The following is a 25,527-nucleotide window of genomic DNA, read 5'->3' on the forward strand; positions in this document are numbered from 1 at the left end:
TATTTTCCCAAGCCCTATATTTTCGGTGCACCAGCTTGACCACACCTGCGAACTGATCCAGGTCTCCCAAGCTGGCGTCTGATGTATCACGATCTGCATTGCTCTGCAGAGGTACTAGTGTGGTGCAGTACCAACACAGGGCTTTTGTGTATGTGGTGGGCATTAGAAACGAGTGCTTCTAATCAAAATCCTTTGATTTCTATTAAGACCAACCTTCCAAATCATGGGCAAGTTCTGCGTGCCCTGATGGCTCAGTCCAGAGTGGGCATGTTAGAGGACGCAAAGGACCAGTGCCTTGACCTTCATTCACTAGAAGGCTTTTCAATTTGCGTAAATTACATTGGATTTTACCATCTAAACACATCTCATCCTGAATCAATCCATGGACGGGGAGTGGTCTACCCAGGAGACCACAGCACAGGGCTCATTTACAAACCCTGCTCTTGCACTGGCTGCAGGGGATGCCTTAGGCAACATTGAAAACGAAGTATAGCCTGTCCTGTTTGTAGTAGGGTGTATTCCTTGCTTTAATCAATAATCACACACCGCCTTGCAGTATGGCAGTCAACCGAGAACTCCTGAACCCAATGTAGGGCGTACTAATGGGAGGGTACAGCTTTTGGGGAGGTAGGGAACGGTCCTATCATGGCCTTTTTCAAGCCAAGTCACTTCCCCTCCTCTAAGCCCAATCATCACCTGCAAAACCACGCTCTCCAAATAAATTGCACCACTGAGAACATTACCACTTTTCCAAACGTACTGCAAGCCCACACCGGGGAATCTTGCAGGTGCGTTATTCAGGCATCCTTAATTAGGTGCTTTTACTATTTTGTGCTTAGATTGGAATAAAGTGGCTGCAAAAATAAAAAGTGAATGATTGTTTTAGATGAAATGCCACACATACACAAACAATTGCTCTGATCGTGTCGAAACCGTCTGCCCACCACCACTGCAAGAGGTAGGCAGCCTAGCCAAAACCTCCCATGGAGAGCCCCCATTCCTGGATCTATCGGGACGTAACTTTCACCCTGTGAGATGCTTCGACTCTAAATAGAGGAAGAGCCTGGAGTTTCCTAGTGCTTGTTGTAATACAATGGCATCTTTCATCCCCCAGTACCTCATGTCTAAGCGCTTCATGCCAGCTTTAGTAATTTGTTCTGGGAAGTCCCAGAAATCTTTCAGGCCCGTTTTGAATAGGCCTTTTCTTATGGCTCTAAAGCAATCCAAAGTCTCCTAGCTTGGCTTTTTTTCGAGGTTTCTGCAAATGTTTTTTTATGAACATAAGGACCGTGATGGGGCCAGACACTAACCCAGATTAAGGTGGCCTTGTCATCGGCGCAATGCAGACGAGTGGGCGCAGCTTAGTGGGAGCTGCCTAAGAGGGGGCTCTAGTAGCAGACAGCCTGTGTGCCATTCCCATAATAGAGCAGAAGCAGCAGCTCGCAAAAGAGGGCCACCCATGCTATCTCTGCACGGTTTCCTTCAGGAAGGAGGTCACAGCCCCTTGTCGGCCTCTGGGACAGACAGTCGTCAGGTTGGAAATGGGTCGGGTCAACACTGGGCAGCGACTCTAACTGAACTAGAAGCTATGATCTTCCCTCCACAAATGAGTTTTCTTGTGATGTTCAATAGGCTGTGGTCATGATACAGTCTGCAGAGAAAGGGTCGTTTTAGGACTTGGAACGGAGGATAGCACAGGGGCAACGTGCTTGTCTTGGGAGCAAGACCAAGCAGAGCAACTGAGGTTCAAATCCCGGATCCGCGCTTAAAAACTGAACGTATTGGTACTAAGTGTGTTATAAGAAACCAATAAATAAAAATGAATAAAAATCAGATAACATAGAAAGGAAGAGGGAAGGGGTCACCTACATAGCTTGTTTATTTGTTATGAGTTGTTTTTATAAAGTGTGAACTAAGCAAATGCATCAGAGCCATGTACATCATACAAATAATAAAAACCATAGACAGTTTAATCAACAATGGATAAAAGGTTTCCGAATAAAAATCATACAACAGAACAAGGAATAAAAACAAAATAAGATGCAGATCAAAAAGAAGCATTCGAAGGCCTTGCTTTAAGTACTTTTCCAAGGGCCTCATCACGAGGTGGGCTGTAGCCCTTAAATGCGGCGGTAACAGTATTACCGCTGCATTTAAGGGCTGACCCTATTGCGAGTTGGGCGCTAAATGGCCTGTTTTACCTCCAGCTTTTTTCTGGAGGTGAAAATCCCATTTAGCACCCTGTTTTCGGCGGTATTACAGCCAGCTGTATAAGCCTGCAGTATTAGCACTGAAAATGCCCCATTGGATCCAATGGACCCAATGGAGAATGGGGAGTTACTGTTAATGCCCAACCCACGATCCGGCAGTAATACCGTCACACCGATCGGTGCTAAGGCTCTTACAGTCGGGCGGTATTACAGCCGGGATACAGCCCAATTCGTGATGAGGCCCTAAATCTCAGGTGCTCAGGCACTTTTTGGATATGAACCAGAGAACAGTTCCAGTTACTAACAGCAGCACCAGAGAAGGATCTTTTCAATTGTAGGTGTGCCTAAACCTGTAAACATACACGCGGCAGAGTCAGAACTATGAAGGCCTCTGGATCCACCAGAAATCTTACATTTTTCAGGCAGATAAGATGGAGATTAGAGGTGTAATGCTTGATGCACAATGCCAAAAATTTAAAATAATCCTTGCATTGAGGAGCAACCAATGTAAGGCCATTAAAAGAGGGATCATCTTATGAAACGTCCGCCCTCCGGAGACTATACCCGCAGCAACGTTGAAAACAGCTTTCAGTGGAGCCAAAGATGAAGATGGAGAGCCAATCAAATCAGAGTTACCAAACTCGTTGCGAGACAAAACAAGCGACTGAACCAATAACCCGACACATGTGTTGAAGAGGAAAAAGAGTTCACAGCTCTTACGGATAATAAGTGATTTTTGTGCAGCTTTAGCTGGGGCATTTATGTGAGGCGCTAAAGTCTATCTAGCATCGTGTGTAAAACACGGACATTTGCTCAAAGAGGAAACTCGCCAGAGGCGCTCGGAATCTGAGCATTTCTAGAGCAACTGGAAGCAATAGAAGTGTGAGAAGAACATGACTAAACATCCAGATTTCAATGTCGTGTAAACATTCTCTCAGTGTAAACTGATCATTTTCAGAGGACATTTTCAAACAGAGTTGGGTGTCATCAGCACATAGACGTATTTCCACTCCATGCTTAATAGCCAAGTTCCCCAACAGTACCAAATACAAATTAAACAACAGAGGAGCCAGAAATGACCACTGAGAACCCCCAAAGGGAACAACAGTGGGGTCAGAGAGTTTATCACCTATGAGAACCAACGTTTGTCTGCGCCTCAAAACCTAATCTAAACCACTTCAGATCCTGGCCACCAATTCGCATCAGCACGCAATACACAGAACCCGGGACGGTGCTAGCTGACTTCAGCAGGGCCCCATATGTCCCACAATCACAGAATATATGGAACCACCTTACTCTGCAGCTTTTCATGAATGACCTGAGAAATTCAGCACTCATATGTTTCTATCGCCAACAAGGCTTGCAAACAGAAGAGCGGCACAATATATGTGCTAGATATTGTAGGCTCGCAATACAATGTACTAATGGCACAGAACATTTGTGCAAAAGAGAATGATACGTTAATGTTGGATTAGGTTAGCCTTGATAAAGACTAGAAGGTCGAAACATGTGTTGGCCTTTAATGGACAGGGCTTCTTAACAAACAGTCCTTCTCAACAGTATGTAAACTCTCCCAGAAATGGCATATATCAAAGCATCCGTCTAGTTATTGTTTGGTTTCTAACATTAAATGTTCTTACTCATTGGCACAACATCCTACACCCCCTAAACTGTATTTTCAATTCCCATACGTGTCGACAAAATTCCAAGACATTTTAAAGGATCGATAGAATCAAACGCGGCAGAGAGTTCGAGTAATATCAATAAGCAAAAACCGCCTGCATGCAAAATGTTATACACATCATCCAAGATGTGTGAAGTAGTGGTCTCAATACTGCACCCTGACCGAAACCCAGATTGGAAGGGTGCCAAAGGTTTTTAATCAATGATCCAGATATTTAATTGGTCCGGAACCACTCTATCGATACATTTACTGAGAAATGATAGAGAAGATACTGGTCTATAACTAGCAAGACAATCCGCATCTAAATAGGTTCTCTTCAACAAAGGAAAAACATGCCCAAGCTTCAATGACCCCAGAAAACCACCACAGGCAAGGGGAAGGTGAACAGGCTGGCTGAAAAATGGAAGGAAACAGGAAGCGTGTTCTTTAATGTTAGTAGCAGGGCACGGATCGGGCCACTGTGCTGTAGCTTTAGCTCTGGGCATCAATTCAATACGTGTATCATTGGAGGGAAGAGAACAGGAGTTCCAAACATTAACAGTTTCACAGTATAATTTGGTTGTCTCAACGTGAAATTGTGGTGTTTCCACTCTAATTCTCTTTTCTCAGAAAAGAAGGAAGCAAGGCCCTAACATGATTTATTTACAATGTACGGCTGTGCAGCAACAGGAGGACTTTTCAAGACCTTCAAAACTGAAAAGGTGCTTTCACTGTTGGCAGCCGTCTATGCATGCACCGGGGCCTCATGAATTCATGCCATCCACGTGTAGTAAGTCCGCTGACATGTGGTGGCGGGGGACGGCGCTTCTGACTCCATTTTCTAGTCACTTCCATGTCTTGAGATGTGCAATGGGAGTCAGCATATATGCATGTGAGGGGAGTCGGCGGGGCGCACGTCGATCCACTAAGTTCAGACTCACACAAAATCTCATTATTTCCCTCTTTCATTAATTTTCCTCCAGGGGGTCCTTAATGATTAAATAATGTAATATTTGTCATTGTTAAACGGTTGCATAATTCGAAGAGTTGAAAGGAGACATAAGTTCCCTCAGGTTCAATATTCTTCTAATTGCCCAAATCAGAATAATTGCCTAGTTTTGAGTGATACGGAGAAAAACAAAAAGGGGACATTTTTGTAGCGCTGAATGCAGTCGACTTTCAAAAGAGGTAGAGGACTGACTTACTGCCCATACCATAGCGAACGAAACTTGCAACAATTTACCCAGCTGTCGTTACACTCAGAAATTCTACACATCCCTCAAAACAAATCCTGCAACAAAGTATTTTTTTTAGAATTTTTTTTGTACTGCTTTTACTGCAAAAGTGAAACACCTTTTTCAAGACAAGACAATAATACCTTTGGAATGTAACGACTCACAACATGTTGCCAAATGTTCAACAAATTCACATAGCGAGGTGGGTGGGAGCCAGGGAATTCATGGGTATGGCTGAGCCAGGCTCGAGTCTGGCAGTCGGGCCTGGCTCCAAGAGCCAAACAAGAGCCGAGCCAGAAACATGGCAACATAAAACGTGGAATGGAATATTTTACCAGTCACTCAAATATTTGCGCACACTAGAGCTAATGCTGGAAATGTGTGTGATAACATACCCACATCCTAGAGTGGCTGACATCCTAGGTGTACCACTTAACCAAAGTGTGTGATCTTAGACAAAAATGTTAATCTCACTGCCCTATCTAGCAAACTTTGGAGTCCCTAAAGGTGATCCCATTGCAAGTAATGCAGTTTTTTTTAAACATATATATGGTTTACTGGAAGATAGTGTTGCTCCAACCATATATAATAGTGACCATTCTTATATTTCCCACCAGAAAGATATTTACATCTTGACTTGCTCATGGCAACTTCTTGTATATCGGCTTATTAGTAAGGGTTGGGATGAGTGTGAGAAACAGAGATGTTGCTCCAAGATGGGACTGCGGGGACAGCTCCAGTCTGTGAATGGTAGTGCACTGGAGAGAAGAAACACATTGATGGAGATGGATTCTAAGAGTTGAGTGGTCTGGGGTGGAGTGTTCTGTTTTTCAGTGCCGTGGTGAGATTGAAGAGGTGGGATGGGACCAGGGATGGCGCTGCGTGGAACGTTTGTCATGCTTGGATGGTGGCATGGTTGAGACCTGGCGATGGGGAGCATGGATTGGGCTTTGGCTGGAAATGGCTACAGGAGGGCCGCCCGACCTAGATCATGGAATGGAGATGGGGGTTGCCCAGAGCATTGCCACAGTGGTTCAGATTTATTCAAAGCCTTCCACCCATCACTTTTTTGGTTATCGTTACCCCCATGTGAGAGAGGGTATGCCCAGATGTGGTTCCCTTGCTCGCTGTGCTACAGGGAACCAAGTTGCACCTCACTGAGGCAGCTCAACAAGGCTGAATCATGTCTGGGGTTCCTTGTGTTTGCATGTAGAGGGTACCTGGTCTAGCAGTCCAGGCTGGGCTGCTACCATTGGTGGCCGTATCTGACTGATTTGCATATGGCTGGGCTCCTTTTGCAATGCCGCAGACGGGCTACAAAACAGTGGTGTGGCAGTTTGCCAGCGGTTCAGATTCATTCAAAACCTTCCACCCATCACTTTTTTGGTTGTCACGGAGATGGGGGGGGTCAACATCACTGTGCAGCCTGTGGGGACAGCACACTTACCTGGATGGAGTAGTGCAAAAGGTTCACCGGGTCCAGTCTTTGGCAATCATCACTGCTCATTGATCAACATCCCTGCATGCTTCATTTCGGAGGAATGGTGAGTGGAGCAGGAGCGGGGCAGGGAATCAGCCAGCGTGGTGTACATGTCTGCAAGCGCTTCCCTTTTTAGGTTGAAAACATTATTCTCAAGCAGGTGCAGAAAACATTTTAGGGGCTCCTGGGCGGGTGGGTAGCCATGGTGGGTTTATGGAGAGACAGTGCCTTGGGCAAGCACCAGCCCTAAACACGGGTCATGCAAGAGTCCCTGTTTTGACCCTGACCGGCTCACTCAGCCCTATTATCACAGTTGCTTCGATTAACCTTTTGAGTACTCGCAGTATGAATATTTAGCTCTTAAGAAGTTGACTTTTTGCTCATCTGGAGGTTAATCTACAATTAAGTTGGAGGGGAGGAAGAGAAAGTGGCTGAAAGATCCATGCCGGCTCCACGCTCCTGGACCAATCATCTTGTTTTCTGTTGCGTATAAGGGGCACACTCAAAATAAAGCCTAATAAAGGACAGTAGATACCAGAAGGAAAGCAAAATTCGGAATCTGGTGTAGGGGAAGAGTCTGTGGCATAAGGGGATTTCACAGTTTACAGCTGAAATACTCTTGTCGTCGTAGATTGTTAGAAAGTATTCCTCTATATTGAAATGAATTTCTTCAAGCCCCTACTTCACCTCGTTTTCCCTCTCTCTGAGAGTGATTCACCCTACATCCTCGCAGTCGCGGCGCGTGCTGCGTGACCTGGCCATTGTTCTGTGAATGAGCCGGTCCCCTGCTAGATCCTGATCTGACCCATTTTTAGACTTGTGCAGCAGAATTAAAACCCCACTTGGCTGCATTTAGTTCTTTCTCTAGGACACAAAAGGAATATTATTCAAGCAGGTGGTGCCAGCGGGCCAATCAAGGGCAAGGCAGCCATCCCGGGCATGCCAGCGAAAAACGGGTCAGCAGGATTTACGTGTGGACAACAGGGACATCATTTCACTAAAATGCCAGGGGTAGCGGAAGTTGATTCACATGACCCTTGACCCCCCTGTTGACATCACAGGAAGTGATGTCATTTGACCCACCCCGAAGTGAAATCGCGGGATGCGATAGAACGCGACCTTTCACCCGTTGACAAAACAGGAAGTGCTATCACATAGAATTGTACACTATAAAAAATATGGTTACAATATCACTATAATGTGATGTACATTTCATACAAGAATGGATCGCCATATGCATCGTTAAGATCAGTGTGTATAGGCCCATATTACCAAATTACAGTCAATGCAAACAGACGTCCATGACCAAATGATAATGATTTGTTATTATATAGCACTTACGCTTAAGCGCTTTATATAGAAAAAATATACACCCAATATCACCCAACCTACTCATTTTTCGACCTCAGAAGGATGAAAGGCTGAGTTGAGGTGTTTAAGAACAGACTAAATCAGTGACTCACCCCCTGAAGTGTGCTTGAAATAAACCTTTGATGAGTCTAGCAATTATTGTATAGAATTCCAGAAAGACACATTATTTGGTATTCCTAATCTTTCTTATTTAGGGTCAGTGCTGAAAATGTTAGACTTGTGTCACTCCTTTTCTTCTTTTTTTTAAGGGGCTTTAACAAGAAAGCCAGCCACCCCAGAACTAAAGAGCCACATGGTGCTGGCCACAGCCCATGAGCGTGCATTACAAAACAAAAACAAATGTCTAGAGGTCGCAAGGGTGACCACAGAGGTCGCAAGTGAGACCTCTGAGGTTGCAGTTGCGACCTCTAGCGACCCCTAAATGACGTCCCTGGTGGACAGCAAAGTGTTGTGTTAGAAGGATCTATGAGAAGTTTTAATAAAACGTAGACATTTACCAAATTTATTTACTTTTTATCCACTACAGATATATATGTTTACCAAGTTCTCTGCATTCGCGGAGAAAACGAATTTGCTACCAGGTACTGTAGAAAGAAGAATGAGTCACTGCACTCAACTGACTTCAAAATCAAGGAATTGTTATTGAATTCTTGGTACAGGAATCACAAAGCCATGGTGCATGAGAAGAGCTCTCAAAGAGCACAGAGATGGTGCGCATTCCACCCCAAACGGGGGTTCATCAGGCTAGTCTATTGTTCATAGTATGCAAGTGTTCCATTTAAAAACTTTGTGTCCGCACGGTGCTAGTTCACAGCAACTCTCAACACAGAGGAAGGACTAGTACAATACCAAGATCCTACCTCAGAAAATGAGGGCCGTTTTGACCTAGTGTTTGCACTGTGTGCTTGATACGTTAATCGCATACACCAGTTCTTTAGTGCCACGTAATACACAGCCCACTACAGGCACCGTGGTTACACTTTAATTAAAAAACATATTATGCTTTATTTATACAATTTTATGCAAAACATGTTTAAAATTGGGACTTTAAAATGAGACAGGACCAAAACAGCTCAATCAGAGTCTTAGAAAACAGACTCGTAATGGCGGCAACACCCTGGTGTCACCTATCACCTGTTACAACATCATTATTTGTTCTATTAGTCCCATTGTGTCCCATGATGGTTCTGATTCCTGAGCAGCAATGCTTATGCAAGATTAAGTAAAGTGCAAGTACTTCCAAAAGGTGCAATGACAGTGTGCAAAATTTCTTGTAAAGTGCTAGTCCAACATCATACATCACCCAATAGATTATCTAAAATCAGGCCATGGTCTGCCTATTGCACACATATCACAAGGATGTCATGCCTCCTTAGATTCTAAAACCGCCACATTCAGAAAAATATCCATCTCCAATCAGAAATAATGCTCTTAGTAATGTACCACAGCTCGTAGGCAAAGGAGAAACCACTGTTGCATCAATCGATAGCTAGCCATAAAGTGCTAGTGCCACAATTCATACAATGAGGTAACACCTGAAAGAAATACCCATATGATATTGTAATATCTCAGGCAACAGGAATAGAATAGTATCTATTCCACTCGTTCTCATTGCTATACATATTGTAGAGGAGAAGCTGTGTGCATCGAAAGGAGATCCCGCTCCCCTACCTTCTGTGTATTGGAAACAGGAGATTGTGCTGTGTCTAACACCAGCCATAATACCAATACCGCAGTGAGTGTTTGAAAGAAGATACCCATTGAGCCAACCCTATCGGATGTACCCTTGATGGGATGATTACCTACAGGAGGAAAATCCTGATGAAATATGAAAGAAAGCCAAACGACGAATTAATGACGGACGTCATAAAGAAGTGTGTACGACGTCCCGAGAAACCAGCTGAAGATAAGTATGGATCATGTTATTTGTTATGTTATTTGGCTTATATAGCGCTCTATATATCATTGGTATGATCTCAAAGCGCTGATCCTGAAGAAACTAATGACGAAGTAAAGAGTCGAGTGAGATTTTCAATGAAAGAAATGACCATTACACATGCTCAAAGTACCACAGAAAGACAATTGTTCAACAAATGTACAGATGCTGAAACGCAAGATAGAATAAGTAACCATAAACGCTAGCTATGAGTAGTAAATAGAATGCCGGCAAAGTTGCCATTGCACAGAAAACTGGACATTGGTATCATAAGCCAGAGCCCATGAAACAAGATTGGAAAAACTGTTGCAGCAAGAATAGTAGGCTTGTGGATCTTCATGGCGAGGCTGTCTGGCCTGAAGTCAAGACTGAAACAGCCAAGGTCAGCTATCTATTCTGAAGAAAAACGAGTATGCAGAGGATGAACCTTCTCACATTAAGGTGCAAGTTAGAACACAAAGGATGCCAAACTTTAATTCATTTGGAGCATTTAAAGGCTGCAACATGGACCAAATGATGGTGTCCTGTCACGTGAGCCAAGGATGGAACTAGAGATTGAACTTAGAGTTCCAGACATGATAGCGAGTGCCCGCACTCCAGTACATTCTCAAAGGCAAGGATGTTATGCAAGGCCAAGTACAAAGACAATTTTATGGCAGAAGACATGGGTGATGAGAGATGCTGGGCTAATTGGGTGGTGAGGTAGTTACATGCCTTATATCCTTGCACCTCAGTCTGGGCTTATGTGCTGCTAACTGAACCAAATGTTCAAGAATGGCACAAGTGTGCCAACCAATTATATCAGTCCATATAATGAAGGACCATATAGTTTGAAGACCAATTAGTGTATCTAATGTTTCTGAAAATAGGCATAAATTGTCCACCTGATAGACAGCCAATTACAATCCACACTCCTATAGAAAAGTGTACTAAGATCTCTCCCTTGATAGGTTTTTCACTATTGTCATGTAGTATGACGTCACGCTGACGCATTTTGTGTATAAATGTCTTACTTTGTGTGAAGATCATTGAGAGACTGAGCGTACGTCCGTTGATGTTCGTTGTAACCTCCCTGTTTTAGATAAATGTTGATAAAACAGTACTTTGCCATCTGCCTGAGTTGGTTCCATTATGTGGATTCAGAATTATTCTGGTGTGATCCCATCCATTACATATGCACGTTCCTAAAGGGCCATAAGCTCAATGTGCCCTAGGCATGTATATTACAGCACATTCAACACCATCACCTCCCATTGCTATCTACAGCTCTTAGTACTACTTGCACTCCAACCAGTGAGTTGCAAATAAAAGCAGCTTCAACATCTTACTATCACTTACAGAATAGTTTTCATTAGTGAAATATTGATAGTCCCTTCACAATGCTTTAAAGAATTCTGTGGACCACTTCGGACAAAACAGGCGCAATCTAGACCTGACCCTCTGGCTTTGGACTTGTTTCTGTGGTCTCACTTGGGAGCCATCAAAGTCTTCCTCCAGGTATTTCAGTGAGTCCAGAGCGAGCGCATGAGACATGAATTCTGATCTGAATAGCCTACCAGAGATCTGCAGCCTTTAGCTCATCGATGTTCTGGACCACGACTCCCATATTCCCTCACCATTGACTATGATGTTAAGGCTGATGGGCGTTGTAGTGTAAAACATTAGGAGAGCCAAAGGTTCCAGACCCCTGGCCCTACAGGCTGTCAAAAGAGGCAAGCGGGACCAAATAGAGTGAAAAGCATTGCAAAAGTTACTGATTTAAAAGGTTGGGGGTGGAGCCTCTCCCAAGAGAGTTGCTAGATAATGCTGGTTCTGGGGTACACGAGGGTCCCGGGACTACAAGAAAGAATGACTCGAATCACCATTAAGAGGGCAGATCATAGGAGGCCTGTGCTCTCCTCTATTTGTAGCGTAGCTCTGGCTTGGGTCAGATCAGTATGTCATAGGTTAAAGTTCAGACGAAAATGATTAGCTGAGGTAGGGTCATTGGGTACGGTCTTCCAGCCAAAGCCATGAGACTGGTAATCAATGAAAGGCTTTTAATGAATGGTGCATTCCCAAGGCTTCCCTTGTCGAGTAAAACCATGATGAATGAATGAATGAATGAATGAATGAATGTTGCTTTCATTGAGATGAGGCCACTGTATAGGCCCCACCCCCAATGACTCGCAAAAGACCATTCTATAATTTAGAGGGGCCGCTCCCGAGCGACTAAGGATGAAGGAAAGAGGTGAATTTGTTGCTCCCCTCTGACTGCTCTTCATTAAATAGTTCCCCAGTGTGTTACGCATCATTAATTTGTAGAATGGAGTCACGTGTAGGCAGATTGGGATCTAAACAGAGCGCGCTGGACGCCGTTGACCTCTAATGCTGCCGGCATAATGCCACCCCACACCCCACTGGACGCTATGTTGAATGCTGCCGGCTCTTTCTGCCATTGGTGGCTCTCTAAGAGGTCTAATTTCTGGGCTGGTTCGCATTGACCTCCATCATTACCTCCCCTCTTCTCTCACCCTCCACCCACTGTTGTAGTTTAATCAATCCCTGCCCCCACTCCACACGTACGACTCCACCTCCTGCGCACCGCCACTACCGCACTGCCAGCGTCCTTGTAGCATTTCCGGTCGGTGAGCAGCATTTGCACTACACGGGGCTTCCTTCCTGCTGCCTCTTTGCACGCTGACATGTAGCTTCCAGCATGAACACCAATAGCGCGTGTAGGTGGTAACTTGGAAATGAAAGAACATCACATTTTAAAGTGAGGTGCATTTTAAGATTTTGGATATATGGATGGCACGCCTTGATTCCATAGAGCGAGGTACTTTGTGGATCCTGAGTGAGTCCTCGCGTTAGCGGCGTGAGTGTCCAGGCAATGGCCATGTTAACTGACCACTTCCACCAAAGATCTCGAGCAAAGTTACGCTGCTTTGAGGAGACAAGAAGAGGTGCAATCCTAGGGTGGCTTCAAGTGGACAAAGTGGGAGCAAGACAGTGGTGTGATGCTGGAAATGCATCGGAGGGACAGGGCCTCCGTATCCTTGTCCTTTACTGCTTTTTATCGTGTGTTCTGTCGTGTTTTCCGCACAGGAAGTTCATGTGGGACTTCTGGCGGTGCAGCTCTCTCTCTTTTGGTTTGGTGAACAGACCCGTGGGATACCCTTATGGCACCCATGGGTGGGGGTACAACCCTGTGCCCCTAGTGTATGTTTTTGGGCACCTGTGGGTGGCCCGCAGAGCAGGGTATGGGCTGGTTGCAGCTTGATGCTGAAATTGACAGGTGCGCGGAGTATCCTCCTTTTTGGGATACCCTGGCCCTGCCATTGGGATCCGTTGATTCCTGATGGAAAACAAGATGGCCCCTGTGGCTTCTTGCTTTCTATTCCCCATTACCTTGTTTTCCCAAAGTCCTGGGAAGCCCTGACTCTGTCCCTTCCCCCTGACTGGCTGTTGGGTGGAAGTGCCATATATGGTGTTGTTGTGAAGGCCCGGCCAGACTAGCTGGAGCCTTCCCGGTGATGTATGTTGTGGGTACCTCCTGTGGGTGGGACCGGGGTGAATAGAGTGTGTGACGAATATGCATTCTGTGTTGTGGGTGTTTAGTATCTGGTGGTTGACAGAATGACTGAGACAACCCTGCCTGAAACCGGTATGAATGCGGCTTGGAGTGTTGAATGGCTTGGTACTTGTCCCAATACACATAACTTGTTGTGAGCCTCTGGAGAGAAGTGAATGGCCTGAATACCTCGTGTGCCTGATTGGCTGCCTGCCTGCATGAATGCCCGTAGTCGTGATTGGATGCTTGAGTGTGACCCAGCGGAATGAATGGGAGATCAACAGTATATTTGGGGACCTCTCACTGCTAGGAATCGTGTTCAGAAGCTGAAGTCCACTACAACGAGTAACTGGAGTAACTGACGCTTGACCTTGAAACCCCCGTTGGACGAGAAGGAGTGCAGTGGCTCTCCCTCGCTATATGAAGGCCGCTGTGTTTCCAAGGACTGACCCAGAGAGGACCTGGTAAGGCGCCCTCTTCCCGAGCTACGAGGGACCATCGTGCACAGCTGATCTTTGCCAACGCTCCCTGGTAGACAGACCTTCTGCAGGCTGCCGACCCGATACGGGGACTGCTGCGGAATCTCAAAGAGAAGCCCTCGGACTGTTGTCCGCCACTGTCGACGACTGCCATTGCCGACCGGAGCCGCCGTGCTCCTGTTTGCCTTAGAACTTTCATTGATCATCGGACGCTCTCGTCTGCATCGTCATCCGCTTGTCTCCCGCTGGAGAAGGCCTGACCGTCGACGCGCCGAGGAGCATCCACCGGTGGGTTTCCCGCCACCTAAAGACCACAGAGACGCCGACGACTCGACGCCCTTGCTGGCCCACAGTTCTTCATCATCTCTTTGCGGTCCAGAACTATCGTCACCGAGGTGCCCCGCACGCCTCTTCCTTGCAGGACGCCAACGCTCTGTCTTCGACGAGCACCGCTAGGAACGAAGGTGCCACTTCCCTGCCGTAGTTCACCCGGTTCACCGTCAGGCGTTCGACGACCCGTGACTCCCGTCTTAAAGGGAGGGCACTCAAGAAGGGCTGTCGATTCCCCGACACCGAACGCCAAGTTCCCCGACGCTTCTCGACGATCCGTGGCTCCCGCCTGAAAGGGAGCCACTCAAGAAGGATCGGTCGGCGCATCGTCGGAGAACTCTACTCCACCAGGTACATTGGGGGGGTAAAACCTTAATAGGAAGAAGTAAGACTATCGAACATTATATGGACTGGGCTTGTGCTATATATCTTTATTTACAGGTTGCCCAGGTGGGGGGATCTCCACACAGAACTGTGCCTAGTGGTAGGGGTCAGTATTCTGCCTATTGTTTCAACCATCTTGCGTTCCTTCCTATCTCTATTGCTGGTTTCCTCGTTATTAATCTGTGTGACATTTTAACTGTACAGTTGATGCACTTTAATGAGATTCGATAACATTGGTGGTACCACTTTAGAATTGTATATATTTATCATTGTTGACTTCCGAGTACAAAGTGCGTTATTGTGATCGTGTACATACCTTTGAATATAAATTATATAAAGACTGTGGTTTCAGTAATACAGTGTGTGGACATTCCTTTGTGGGGGTTCGGGGACTACACTGTACTTAAGAACCAGTCTGCATCACCTCCTGAGAAGCTAGGCCTTGATTGCTCGTCCATTACTACCTTATAGAGAATCTTGGCTCGGGTCTTCTGTGCCTCTCCTCTACCATATAGAGAGCAGAAGTACAGACACCCCTTACCAGTCTTTACAAGTGGCCACTGGCTAGTACAGTCCAGAAATTGATCCTCCTGTCAATCAATTTGCTTTTCCTTGATCTATTTCCATTTCCACCGAGTGGAGAAAAACAACAATGAGCCTTGCACATCATGCCTGCCCCGGCTGCCCGACTATAAAACCATCAGCTGTGCAGCTTGGAATTCATATTTTCAAAGTATCCATCTACTCTTTTTTTTTAAGATAGTGCATTCGTCTCCTCGGCCACTGAATGCATCTGGACTGGCACGGCACCTTCGCGTTTCTCTGGGGAGCAGCTGCACAGGGCTGGCAGTGATGCTGCCACTCCATCTTTAAGCTCCTGAAATATCTTTGAATCTGTAGCATGGACTGTCACTGCCCTATGCACATTTTTCTTTGCAAAGCCCTACGGGATCTCTCCCTTTTGAAAAGATGCAGGTATGCACCATCCTTGCACCACTTCATTGCTCAACAGCTGGATTATACTTTATTCTGATGGTTAACATAAACCGTGTGCAGTGCATTAAGCGCTCCCAAAATTCCAAACCTGATTGGTGCCGGGCAAGAGACAATGCCTTATTGAACAATCCGCACCATGAATGTATCCGGCGCGGGCTGCAATGAGAAGCCTTTAAAACATGGTTGTTGCCGACAAGCAGATAAAGTCATAGATGCCACAGTCGCATACCCGAGCCAATGCCCTGAAAACCTTTTGGTCGAGAATTAGCACTGAACAAGATTACAATATCATATCATACAAAATATGTACTGGATAAAGTACCCCTTACTCTACATTATCAGGATGTTGCAGGTGACTGAGGAGTTCCTTGACCAAAAAAGGGAACACGGATGAAGAATGATTTGCCTTATGAGGTCACAGATCTCTTAGGTGACTTGCACTTTACTTTTTATACATGTTAGGGGCAATGTATTCCTTATAATATGCGACCACAGTCCACCTAAATACCTGACCTCTTGTCATCTAATCTAAGAGCTCTTCCAGTCGTTGACACATACAATCAGTGCAGAATCAGTCTGGATTAAACAATATATAATATGCACATTCTAATGTATTGCAGAAAAACTGCTTGAGCAGTTTAATAAAATACACCTGAACAACGTTTTGTGCTTCAAAATAAGTGATGACGTGCAGAAAGTGTCTGGCAACCATGTATTGAACTCCAGTAGTGCACAAAATAAACATATCACCATAAACAGTTCCTTGTCAATTACATGTTCATGAAGGGCCACAGAATGCTATTTTCCAAGAAAGAAAACATCTCGCCACGCCTTTAAATAAATATAACATGACATATCATCCAGATGCAGCAAGTGGGATATGTTCTTTCAAGTTATCGCGGAATTTATATTTGCAGGTGCAGTTGATCCCACTCTGGGCTGTTTCATCTAAAAGACCTGACAATGATCTGTGCCGCAGCCTTAGTAGAAGTCTGAATGCACTTCCTTTTGTGCCCCGGTTTCTAATAACATGTTTTACAGCGTAAGATTCCCTTTCACTTGGGCCGCATAAACTATAATCAAATCACTTTGATTTTGGGCTTCGGATGCTGCGTGTCCACGGCTCCATGCAACAGCAGGGCGCTTTACAGAGAGCAGTTATCACAGCGGGGGCACCTCGAACAGGCCGTGCTGTGCACAGAACGGTTTGGGAGCAGGGACCGCTTGAAACAGGATTACAGAAAGCTGAGAATGAGGGGAAGGCGGAGGCATGAATGATGCGGGCACTACTGAACCAAGGTTTTTCTTATATCGGTTCCAGTCTCTGGTGGCTTTCCTCTTTCCCTTGGCCGATTCCTGTGTAACAGTATGTTGTGTTTTCACTGTGGTCTGCACGTCAAGTACCCTTACTGTGACTGTAACAATAATCGAAAATAATATTTTTGTTTGTTTGGTACTTTAGGACAGTGCGCTCTAAGTGCTATGTTGAAACAAATGTAATTTCAAAAACCACATGTATGCTTGGTTTAAGTGTGATCTATTGTATTATTTTTCATACAATATCCTTTCAGTTTTTCATTTATATTGACTGAATAGACTTATTTCAGTCTTTTCTTATTGTATTAATTTCATACAACAATATTTTCTTGAATTTCTCATTCAGTTATACAATCATCTCTCATTGGTTGGTATTATTTCAAACAATTGTGCTTTGTTCGCTCAATACATTTTTCCCCATAGTAATGTCTATGGTTCATCAGGAGAGATACCTTAGGTCTTTATAAGCTTCTTGTTTGAATTTTGAAGAATTGTCTTCAGTGTGCTTCTTTAACTCCAGTTAATTATCTTCTTTATGGGGTTACCTAGGGGGGCAGATCTATTTATCTTCTTCCAGTATTTCCGGGAGAGAAGATCCAATTGCCTTCTCCTCTGCACCCAGGATCACTTGTCACTACTGAACCGAACACTGAATAGGCAGCGCGATTTTACCAAGAATGAAGACACTTGTAGACACTGGCCAATGGTGGGGGAAAAATCCACATCCTTGGGTTCTGATTGCAGCAATGTATGCTCCAGACCATACCTCTTCTGCAGTACAGGAGTCCAATATAACATAACATAGCACAATCACATTATCTTATAATGTACAAACACACCGCCACCAGAAAATTTCATACAGCATCACATGACATAATGCTATTAAATAAAAGCCTAACATAGCAACTTAATAACATTACAGAGAGAGGAATTGGGCTCTAGGTTGTGAACCCTCCTGCGCTAAGCTCTAGTTATTTTGTATTGCCATTATTTTCTATGCGAGATCACATGTTGGTTGAGGTGAAGCCCACACCTCTTGGTATGGTTAGAGAAAAAGTCCTGGCTACCTTGCAAGTGTATATTTGCAAACATTGATTTCCGCGCTAGTTGAGGTTGGTACAGTGTAGCTTATTTATTATTTCAGTGTGGACTCATAGTCCGAATGGTGGTCAGCCGACGTGTTTCGACCTCGTGAGTCTTTATCAAGGCTAAGGTATGAATAGTATGTGTGGCACCAGGTTGGGTCCCCTTGGTTTTTGCAGGATTTTATAAGCAGGTCCTGTTGCTATATATTCCGTAGCCGGGCCGAGCAATTGCTTCATCGATGTGTAACCAAGGGGCCACACATACCATCCATACCTTAGCCTTGATAAAGACCCACGAGGTCGAAATACATGTTGGCTGACCACCATTAGGACTATGAGTCCACACTAAAATAATAAATAACCTACACTGTACCAATCGCAACTAGCGTGGAAATCAATGTTTCCAAATAAACACTTGCAAGGTAGCCAGGACTTTTTCTCTAATAACATGACAGACCAGTGAGAGGAAGGGACCCTGCACTACTTTATAAGTAGGATGATCTTAAAATCAACACAGACACCAACATCACTTCCGCCCTCATAATCATAGACATCCCAGCATATGTTGATGCTGTTAAGCACATATTTGCAATCAAGAGGCTTGAAGAAACCAAACTCTGCAACACTACATTGATTAATACCCTTCCTCATAAACAGAACAGAAATGACCGGACTACTCCTGCTCAGACCCCAGCAGTAGAACCTGTGGTGTACCACAAGGTACGAGACCATCAACACTCGCTTTCAACATATACAGGACCTCACTCATGAAAGTCATCAAATGCACAGCCTTACCTTCTACAACGACTTGGATGACACACAAAGTCTTTCTAAAATGGCCACCAACCAGAACACAGACATCTCGCTCACCAATTGCCTCACTAAAGTGAATGCCTGGATAGTTTACAACAATCTCAAACTAAAACCAAACAAGAGGTACATCATGATCCCACCCCACCACACCACAAGCAGCAATACCTTAGCCCACAGAAACGGGCAATCGGCCGAAAATGCCAAAGGCAATTAAGATCCTTGGAATAGCAATGGAAAAGGGACTTACTTTGAAACCACAAATGAATGCATTAGTGAATAAATGTTTCTACTGTTTTAGCTCCAACGGGCTGTTTGTGCCCTTCCTCCACACAACACTGGTCATCAGATATTTGCTTCTGTCTAGAACTGAAGATGCAAAGAATGTATACCTCGACATGTCACATTATTTCACCAAGACACTTTAACGCATACAGAACAGAGCGACAAGACTTCCTCTTAGACTTGACAGGCAAAGAACACATTACGCCAGATTTAAGATCACTCCACTGGTTACGGGTGTCAAGGAAAGAATTCCTTTCAATGCATTCTGCATCGCCCATAGAGTCCTTCAGAATCAGGGAGCTGAGTTTCCACAAAAAAGGCCATCTCATACCAACCAATTGGAACACTATAAAACAGCACCGATGGACTCTTCGAAACCATGAGATACAGCACAAAGCCCTACAGCGGGTTGGCTTTCTCTCACTTTAGCAAATCTCTGGAATTCCATCCCAAAAGGTATCGGCACAGTTGAGGACAACTTGACTTTCAGGAAGAACGTGAAGACTTGGCTTTATAGCTCACCAATCTAGCCCTGGCAGGAGCCGAGCAACCAGCCACCTATGTGCCAGCCAATGCTGCAAACTGGGCCCCTGAATGGCTCCACCACTGGTACCTAAACTCTCCTACTAAACGCAGACTAACCATGCCACTTGCACATGGCATGCCAATGACCCCAGCCATCAGACTTCAAACAATACATTACACCTCTAAAACAAACTTATCCAACACCCTCTGCCCCAGCCATTGCTTCCTAGCTCCATCAGCACACAAGGCGCCTCTCTGAAAATAATAGCACACAGCGCTCAGGATACCTTATGTCTGCACACATCAACACAACAGCAACACTATCTTGCATTTTTGCTCCCATCGTTCTAACCAACACCCTTACCCAGGGCTGTAAGTGGTCTGAGGCCAGCCGGGGCCAGGCCCCAGCAGTCTCCAGAAAGGGCTACCGAGCCGACCCTTGAATGAAAGGGCTGCCTGCTGCGTGCAAGCTGGGATACACTTATGTCACACCGTTTGGTGCACCCAGCCCCTTCTTTTACCAGCCACACCCCACCCTTAATTGAGGGGGGGCTCTGGTTGGGGGGCATGCACTTAGGCCACACACCCTAACCATAGCCCAACCCTTGATTTCCAATCCCACTTAAAGCACTGCCCTTACCCCTCTGTTTCAGGTCCTCGAGAGTGCCTTGGGACCACACGCATGGCAGCAGCAGTGCGTGGTATAAATCCCAGTACCATAACATAACATTGCATAACCCCATATTCCAATAAATAACACATCACACAACAAAGCATAGAATCAGAGCTCATAGATCACCAATCATAATGTAACCTAAGAAGCACATAACGGTTACAAGGCTGGTTCTTCGCTACAAAATGACTAAAACGAAACCTTCGGAAACTCAGATAAAGCACAAACATTTGCATATCCACATTTCCTCCACACACTGAAATGGGAGGTTTTTCACTAAAACACTAACAGCCTTTCATATGGAAATGGTCGATTACGCTTTGCCACAACGTATCTGATATGGTAGAAAAACTCATGGCTGTTACCTTCCAATCCAAAATCACGTCATCCCACAAAAAAGTATCTCCTTAAGCCCCTCGTGTGTGCATGCAATAATGTATGCAGTCTTTTCTGCTTCCCTTGTCCTGTTTTATTGTTTAGTTATATATTTTAAATGAAGTGCTCGGTGCAATAACTCAGCAACTTCAGGAGAAGGGCGACAGAGGAAGTAAGTTAGGATAACAGAAACTTTGGAGCAGTGCAAGTGCAAAGTTACTCAGTATTAGCACTAGTGCAAACAACATTGGGGCTGCATTAGAAATGATTTGCACATATTGTAACAATTGAAATATTTCATGGTATAAGCACTAGGCCAAACATTTCCCTAGTGCAACAAAATCATGCACTTCCAATACATTTGTGCACAAGTGCAACGTTTGCCCTGGTGATAATATGGCATGGTATTAACACTAGGGCAAACTTTGCCTTGGTGCAAAAATGCATTGAAAGTGTACTAGGGCAATGTGTATACTAAATAACTGCATTTGTCACTGTGTACATGTTTTTAATCATGTTTCTTGCACTATGGGCAAACTTTGCCCTAGCATTAATGCGGTGAAACTTTGCGCCTTGCACTGGTGCAAAGGTTCTGTAATCTGGCATCAGATCAGTTAGAAGAGGAACGCAATCACCCCCCATCTGGACGAAGGCTTGCAGCACAGGTGAGGCCTGGAGCGTACCGGGGTGGAGCACCATCTACCAGGAGAATGCGGGTGAGGGCTTCTGCTAGCTTTGGCAAACATCTGCCTGCATGGCATCCCCGAATCCCACAGCTATTGGCAGGAATGGATGTGACCTAGCAGTTCGGGCTGGACTGCCCCTTCTGGGGTAGGACCAAGCCTGATTTGCATATGGTTTTTCCCCTTCTGTAATGGCTTGGCAGGCTGAAAAATGATGGTCTGGAGGGTTGCCCAGAGCCGTGCCCGTGGATATGATTTATTCAAACCCTTCCAGCCATCACCTTTTCGTTTTGCTATTGGCATGAATGGAGCCAGCCATAGGCCTCTGACAGGATATGAGAAACAAGGCCAATGCAAAGTGGTGATCTGATGAGCCAGAGGCAAGGGTTTGGGTGGGATAGGTTGTTTTGCTACAAGGTACTGCAGCCTTTTGCTTTAATGGAAGAGAATGCCAGTGGCAGCCTGCTTCCGAGGCAGGAGAGGAGTGAGTAGCTTCATGGAGAATGGGGGCTCGTCAGCTCCTCTCGTTTCCAGCGGGATTTAAGCTTGTGTAGGCACATCTGGCCCCGGAGCTCTCCTGGGTAATCAAGGCACTCACCTGAAGTATCAGGAGACTCTCCTGCTTCGCGCACATCTGTCTCCAGGATGGGGAACATGAAAGGGTCCTTCATTAGTAAGTGGGCCCAGCAGCCATCTGGGCTCGTTAGCCCCTTTCATTTTAACGCAGTGTGTAGTTGTGTCTGTCTGACTCTGCCTCACTCTCGGCAATGTGGTTAGTGGTTGGCGGGAAAGATATTTGAGATACACCGTCCCTTAGAACAACCTTGCAAAAGAATGAAGGGAATCTTAACTGGGAAGGAGTGCTGCATTTCGGGAGAACAGGGCCAGCATGCGTTAGTGTAGCTGTCAAAGTTCCGGCCGGCACAAGCGCTGTTGCTGCCATTTTGGCACCTATTTTCTTTTTAAACGCACCAAGGCTTCCATGAAATAATGTCCCCGCACAAATGTCTCCTGACAAAAAAGTCGCCATTTTTTGCAGACACATTATTACATTGAACAAGGGGAGCAGTGGACATCCCTGCAACCCGTCCCCATGAATAATGTCACCGTATATAATGTCACCAATGGCTTTTCCCAGCAACATTATGTATGGGGGCATTATTACCTGATACCCTAAGAAGTCTCATCAGATTATCGTTTTGTTGCACTGGCCGCTCCGAAGCAGTTAGGCAGCAGTTTGGACCAGAGCACAGGCTGCCCCCAATTCATAATTGCCATTTTCTAGTTTTGTCCATTTGGTGGCACTTATGTGCCAACTTTAATCTGAAGCGATTGCATTGGAGTACAGCTTGGAGGGAGATGAAGTGAGGAAGACACACATCTTGTGGATTTAGTTTAGTGATGTATCCAGCCAATGACTACACTTAGCCATGCTAATACCTATGCCGACTCCCACTCAATACCTGCCACTCACCACACACTACACACTACACGGATGCCTGGTTTGTCTTTGAGATAGATCCATTGAGTAGTAACATCAAACTTTGACTTGCCCGTGTTATTTCTAAGCAGTATTCTAAGCAATGTGCTGAGAGTTAATGCTTTAATTGCAGCTGTAAATGTTTAAAGGTATAATAATCACGCCTTAACTAAGAGTCTCTTCATCCACTTGATTTTCAGCTTTTCTTTGCAGCAGCGTTCTGTTAAGAACAGGCACTGCCAAAGCCAATAGTTTGGCTTGTGTATAGGATAAGTTATATCACTGTTTCCAGCTGTTGCCATCTTATGTTCAGGTAGCACCATTGTGGCAATGCTTGGCAAATGCCTATCCCATGCCTACGCAAATGCCAAACTAGTTGGCTTTGTCAAGCTTCTTTTCACAGGTATGGACTGCAGGGTGATTTACTTTGCTCACCTTCCGCCAGCTCTTGAAAATGCGAGTTCTGCTAAGCCTCCAGTTTAACTTTCCATTCCCACAACCATGGCCTCCTGCTGCTCCAGACCTTTGGTCCAGAGAATATGATAGGTGCATGAAGTGCACTTTTCTTCCTTGTTCCCACTCATTTATTTACTAGGAAAAAAATACACAAGTGAACACACTATATACACATTAGGATCTTACACAACACCAACAGCAAAGTGTGACAATGGCTGAACCACCAGAAATAATAATATGCATTTTCTTTTTTTAGTTTAAAAAACTTTATTAGGATTATATGGAAGAATAATAACAGCTTAATCAAGACCATAGAGAAGACACAATAGGCAGAGAACACATGAAGCAAATATGAGAAACAATCATGTAAAATTGTCAAATGAGATGCTTGGGATGAAAGACCAAGAAGGCTGAGGTAATAACAGTAAGTAAGCCCAGCCAGGTGATAATAAAAATTGAGTATCTGCAAAATAAGTGAATAAATAGTGGACGAACAAGGGGGACAAACACGAGAACAAGAGGAAGGGAGGGGAGAGGAGCATGTAATGATGAAGCAAAATAAGCATTGAAATTGGCTCACAGTGCAAACCAAGCAAATTAACACACACAGTGAAAAAACAATTTAAGGAGGAAAGGATGGTACAACAACGCAGGAAAGCACATAATAGGTCAGGTTAGGAGCCAAGGGACATTGAGCAAAAGTGATCCAAGTAACAAATAAAGTGAGCCCATTTTGCATTATATTTGGGAATGGCATCAAGGTAGATGGCCATGCACTGTTCCATTCTCTGCACGTGCCCTACATTGTTCCACCATCCCTTCACTGAGACATTTTGCAAATGTTTCCAATTGGTAGTGACATGTTTGAGGGCTAGGGCAATAAGGCGGTCATAAAGTTTAGCTGAATCCTGTAAATCGGTAGTAACAATAGCGTCTCTGCCTAGAAAGGCAATTAAAAAAGGAAAGGGGAATATCGACATCAAAGATTACATGAAGAAACCGTCACACCTCTTTCCAGATATTCAGCACACAGGGGCAATCATAAAACATATGTTTGAAGTTGGCAGAGGCAGAACCACAGGACCAGCATTTGTTTTCCATCCCAACTTTTAATTTGGATAGTTTCAAAGGAGTTGTAAAAGCTCTGTGGGTGAAAAAGTACAGAAGTTGTGTGATGTTAGTAGAAGTGGAGACACTCTTAATCCTTGCAAATCAGAGACCAAGCGTTGTCCAGAGTAACACGAAGTCCAATTCCCAGACATATTGCATGGACCATTTGGCGGTGGGATGATCCGTAATGCAAAAAAAAACATTATAGAATTTAGCAGCAGGGGAAGCAGAAGCCATGGGTAGAAGCAGGAGTCTGGATGCATCAGGTAGAAGAATACCATTCGGTGGACATTGCAACGCATCCAGACAGGCAATAACCAAATAAAGGTAACATTTGAGATCCGAATCAGGGATAGAAAAGAGGCCTTTTAACTGCTGCAAAGATCGAGGAGAGCCATTATCCATAATGTGATAGAAGAATCTTATGCCCTTCTTTAACCAGGACTTGCAATAAAATGCCCTACCATTTATGGTAATGGGTTTATTGTGCCATAAAAAAGAAGAGACTTTCCAGGCGGGGGTCTGAAGTCAGGGAAGAGAAGGCAGAGATCGAAGCCTTAATGGGGCTAGAGAAAGTAGAGGGTAAATGGCCAAAGAAATATATTAAGTCGGTGATGTCATATGGAAGTACCAGGTTTTTTTTCCAATACACGCCAAGAGGGGGAGCGAGAGGGAACAGAAATGTTGAACCAACAACAGGTCTTTCTGAGTGAGAAGGCAGAGTAGTAGGGCTTAAAGTTGGGAAATATGACCCCTCCATCATCATACGAGGCTCTTAATTTGGACTTAAAAAGAGAAGCCGGTAGTAAGGTCAGGAGAAGTTGTAGATAGTAAAGAACAATGGGGGACAGCATCATTTTAATGGTGTCAAGACAACCGCACCATGATAGAAAGAGGGGAGACCACCCTAAAATGCGTTCTTTGAGTCTATTGATGAGCGACTCTGCATTCATTGTAATAGTGTCAGCCACAGAGAAAGCAAAAGACAGGCCTAGGTATTTAATTGGGTGTTGACACCAACTAAATCCAAAAGCATCAAACTTTTAGTACTGGAAGTTCCAGGTGGGATTCCAGGAATGTTAACATCAGAT

The 25,527-nt window shown here is 44.8% G+C and overlaps 1 protein-coding gene across 6 annotated transcripts in view; it reads right to left on the reverse strand.

The window, feature by feature from the left end:
• The window catches only part of ELFN1 (extracellular leucine rich repeat and fibronectin type III domain containing 1), a 1,469,111-nt gene that overhangs the window by 602,072 nt on the left and 841,512 nt on the right, over positions 1-25,527 (reverse strand). Inside the window, exon 5 of one of the 6 annotated variants that reach the window (XM_069647627.1) lies at positions 23,306-23,461. The exons of the other annotated variants lie outside the window; for them this stretch is intronic. The gene's annotated coding sequence lies outside the window, so the exon portion shown is untranslated. The remainder of the gene's footprint in view (positions 1-23,305; positions 23,462-25,527) is intronic. 6 annotated transcript variants of the gene reach the window in all.

The sequence above is a fragment of the Ambystoma mexicanum genome, chromosome 2q, assembly GCF_040938575.1.
Source record: "Ambystoma mexicanum isolate Mex_15411 chromosome 2q, UKY_AmexF1_1, whole genome shotgun sequence".
Classification (NCBI taxonomy): Eukaryota; Metazoa; Chordata; class Amphibia; order Caudata; family Ambystomatidae; genus Ambystoma; species Ambystoma mexicanum.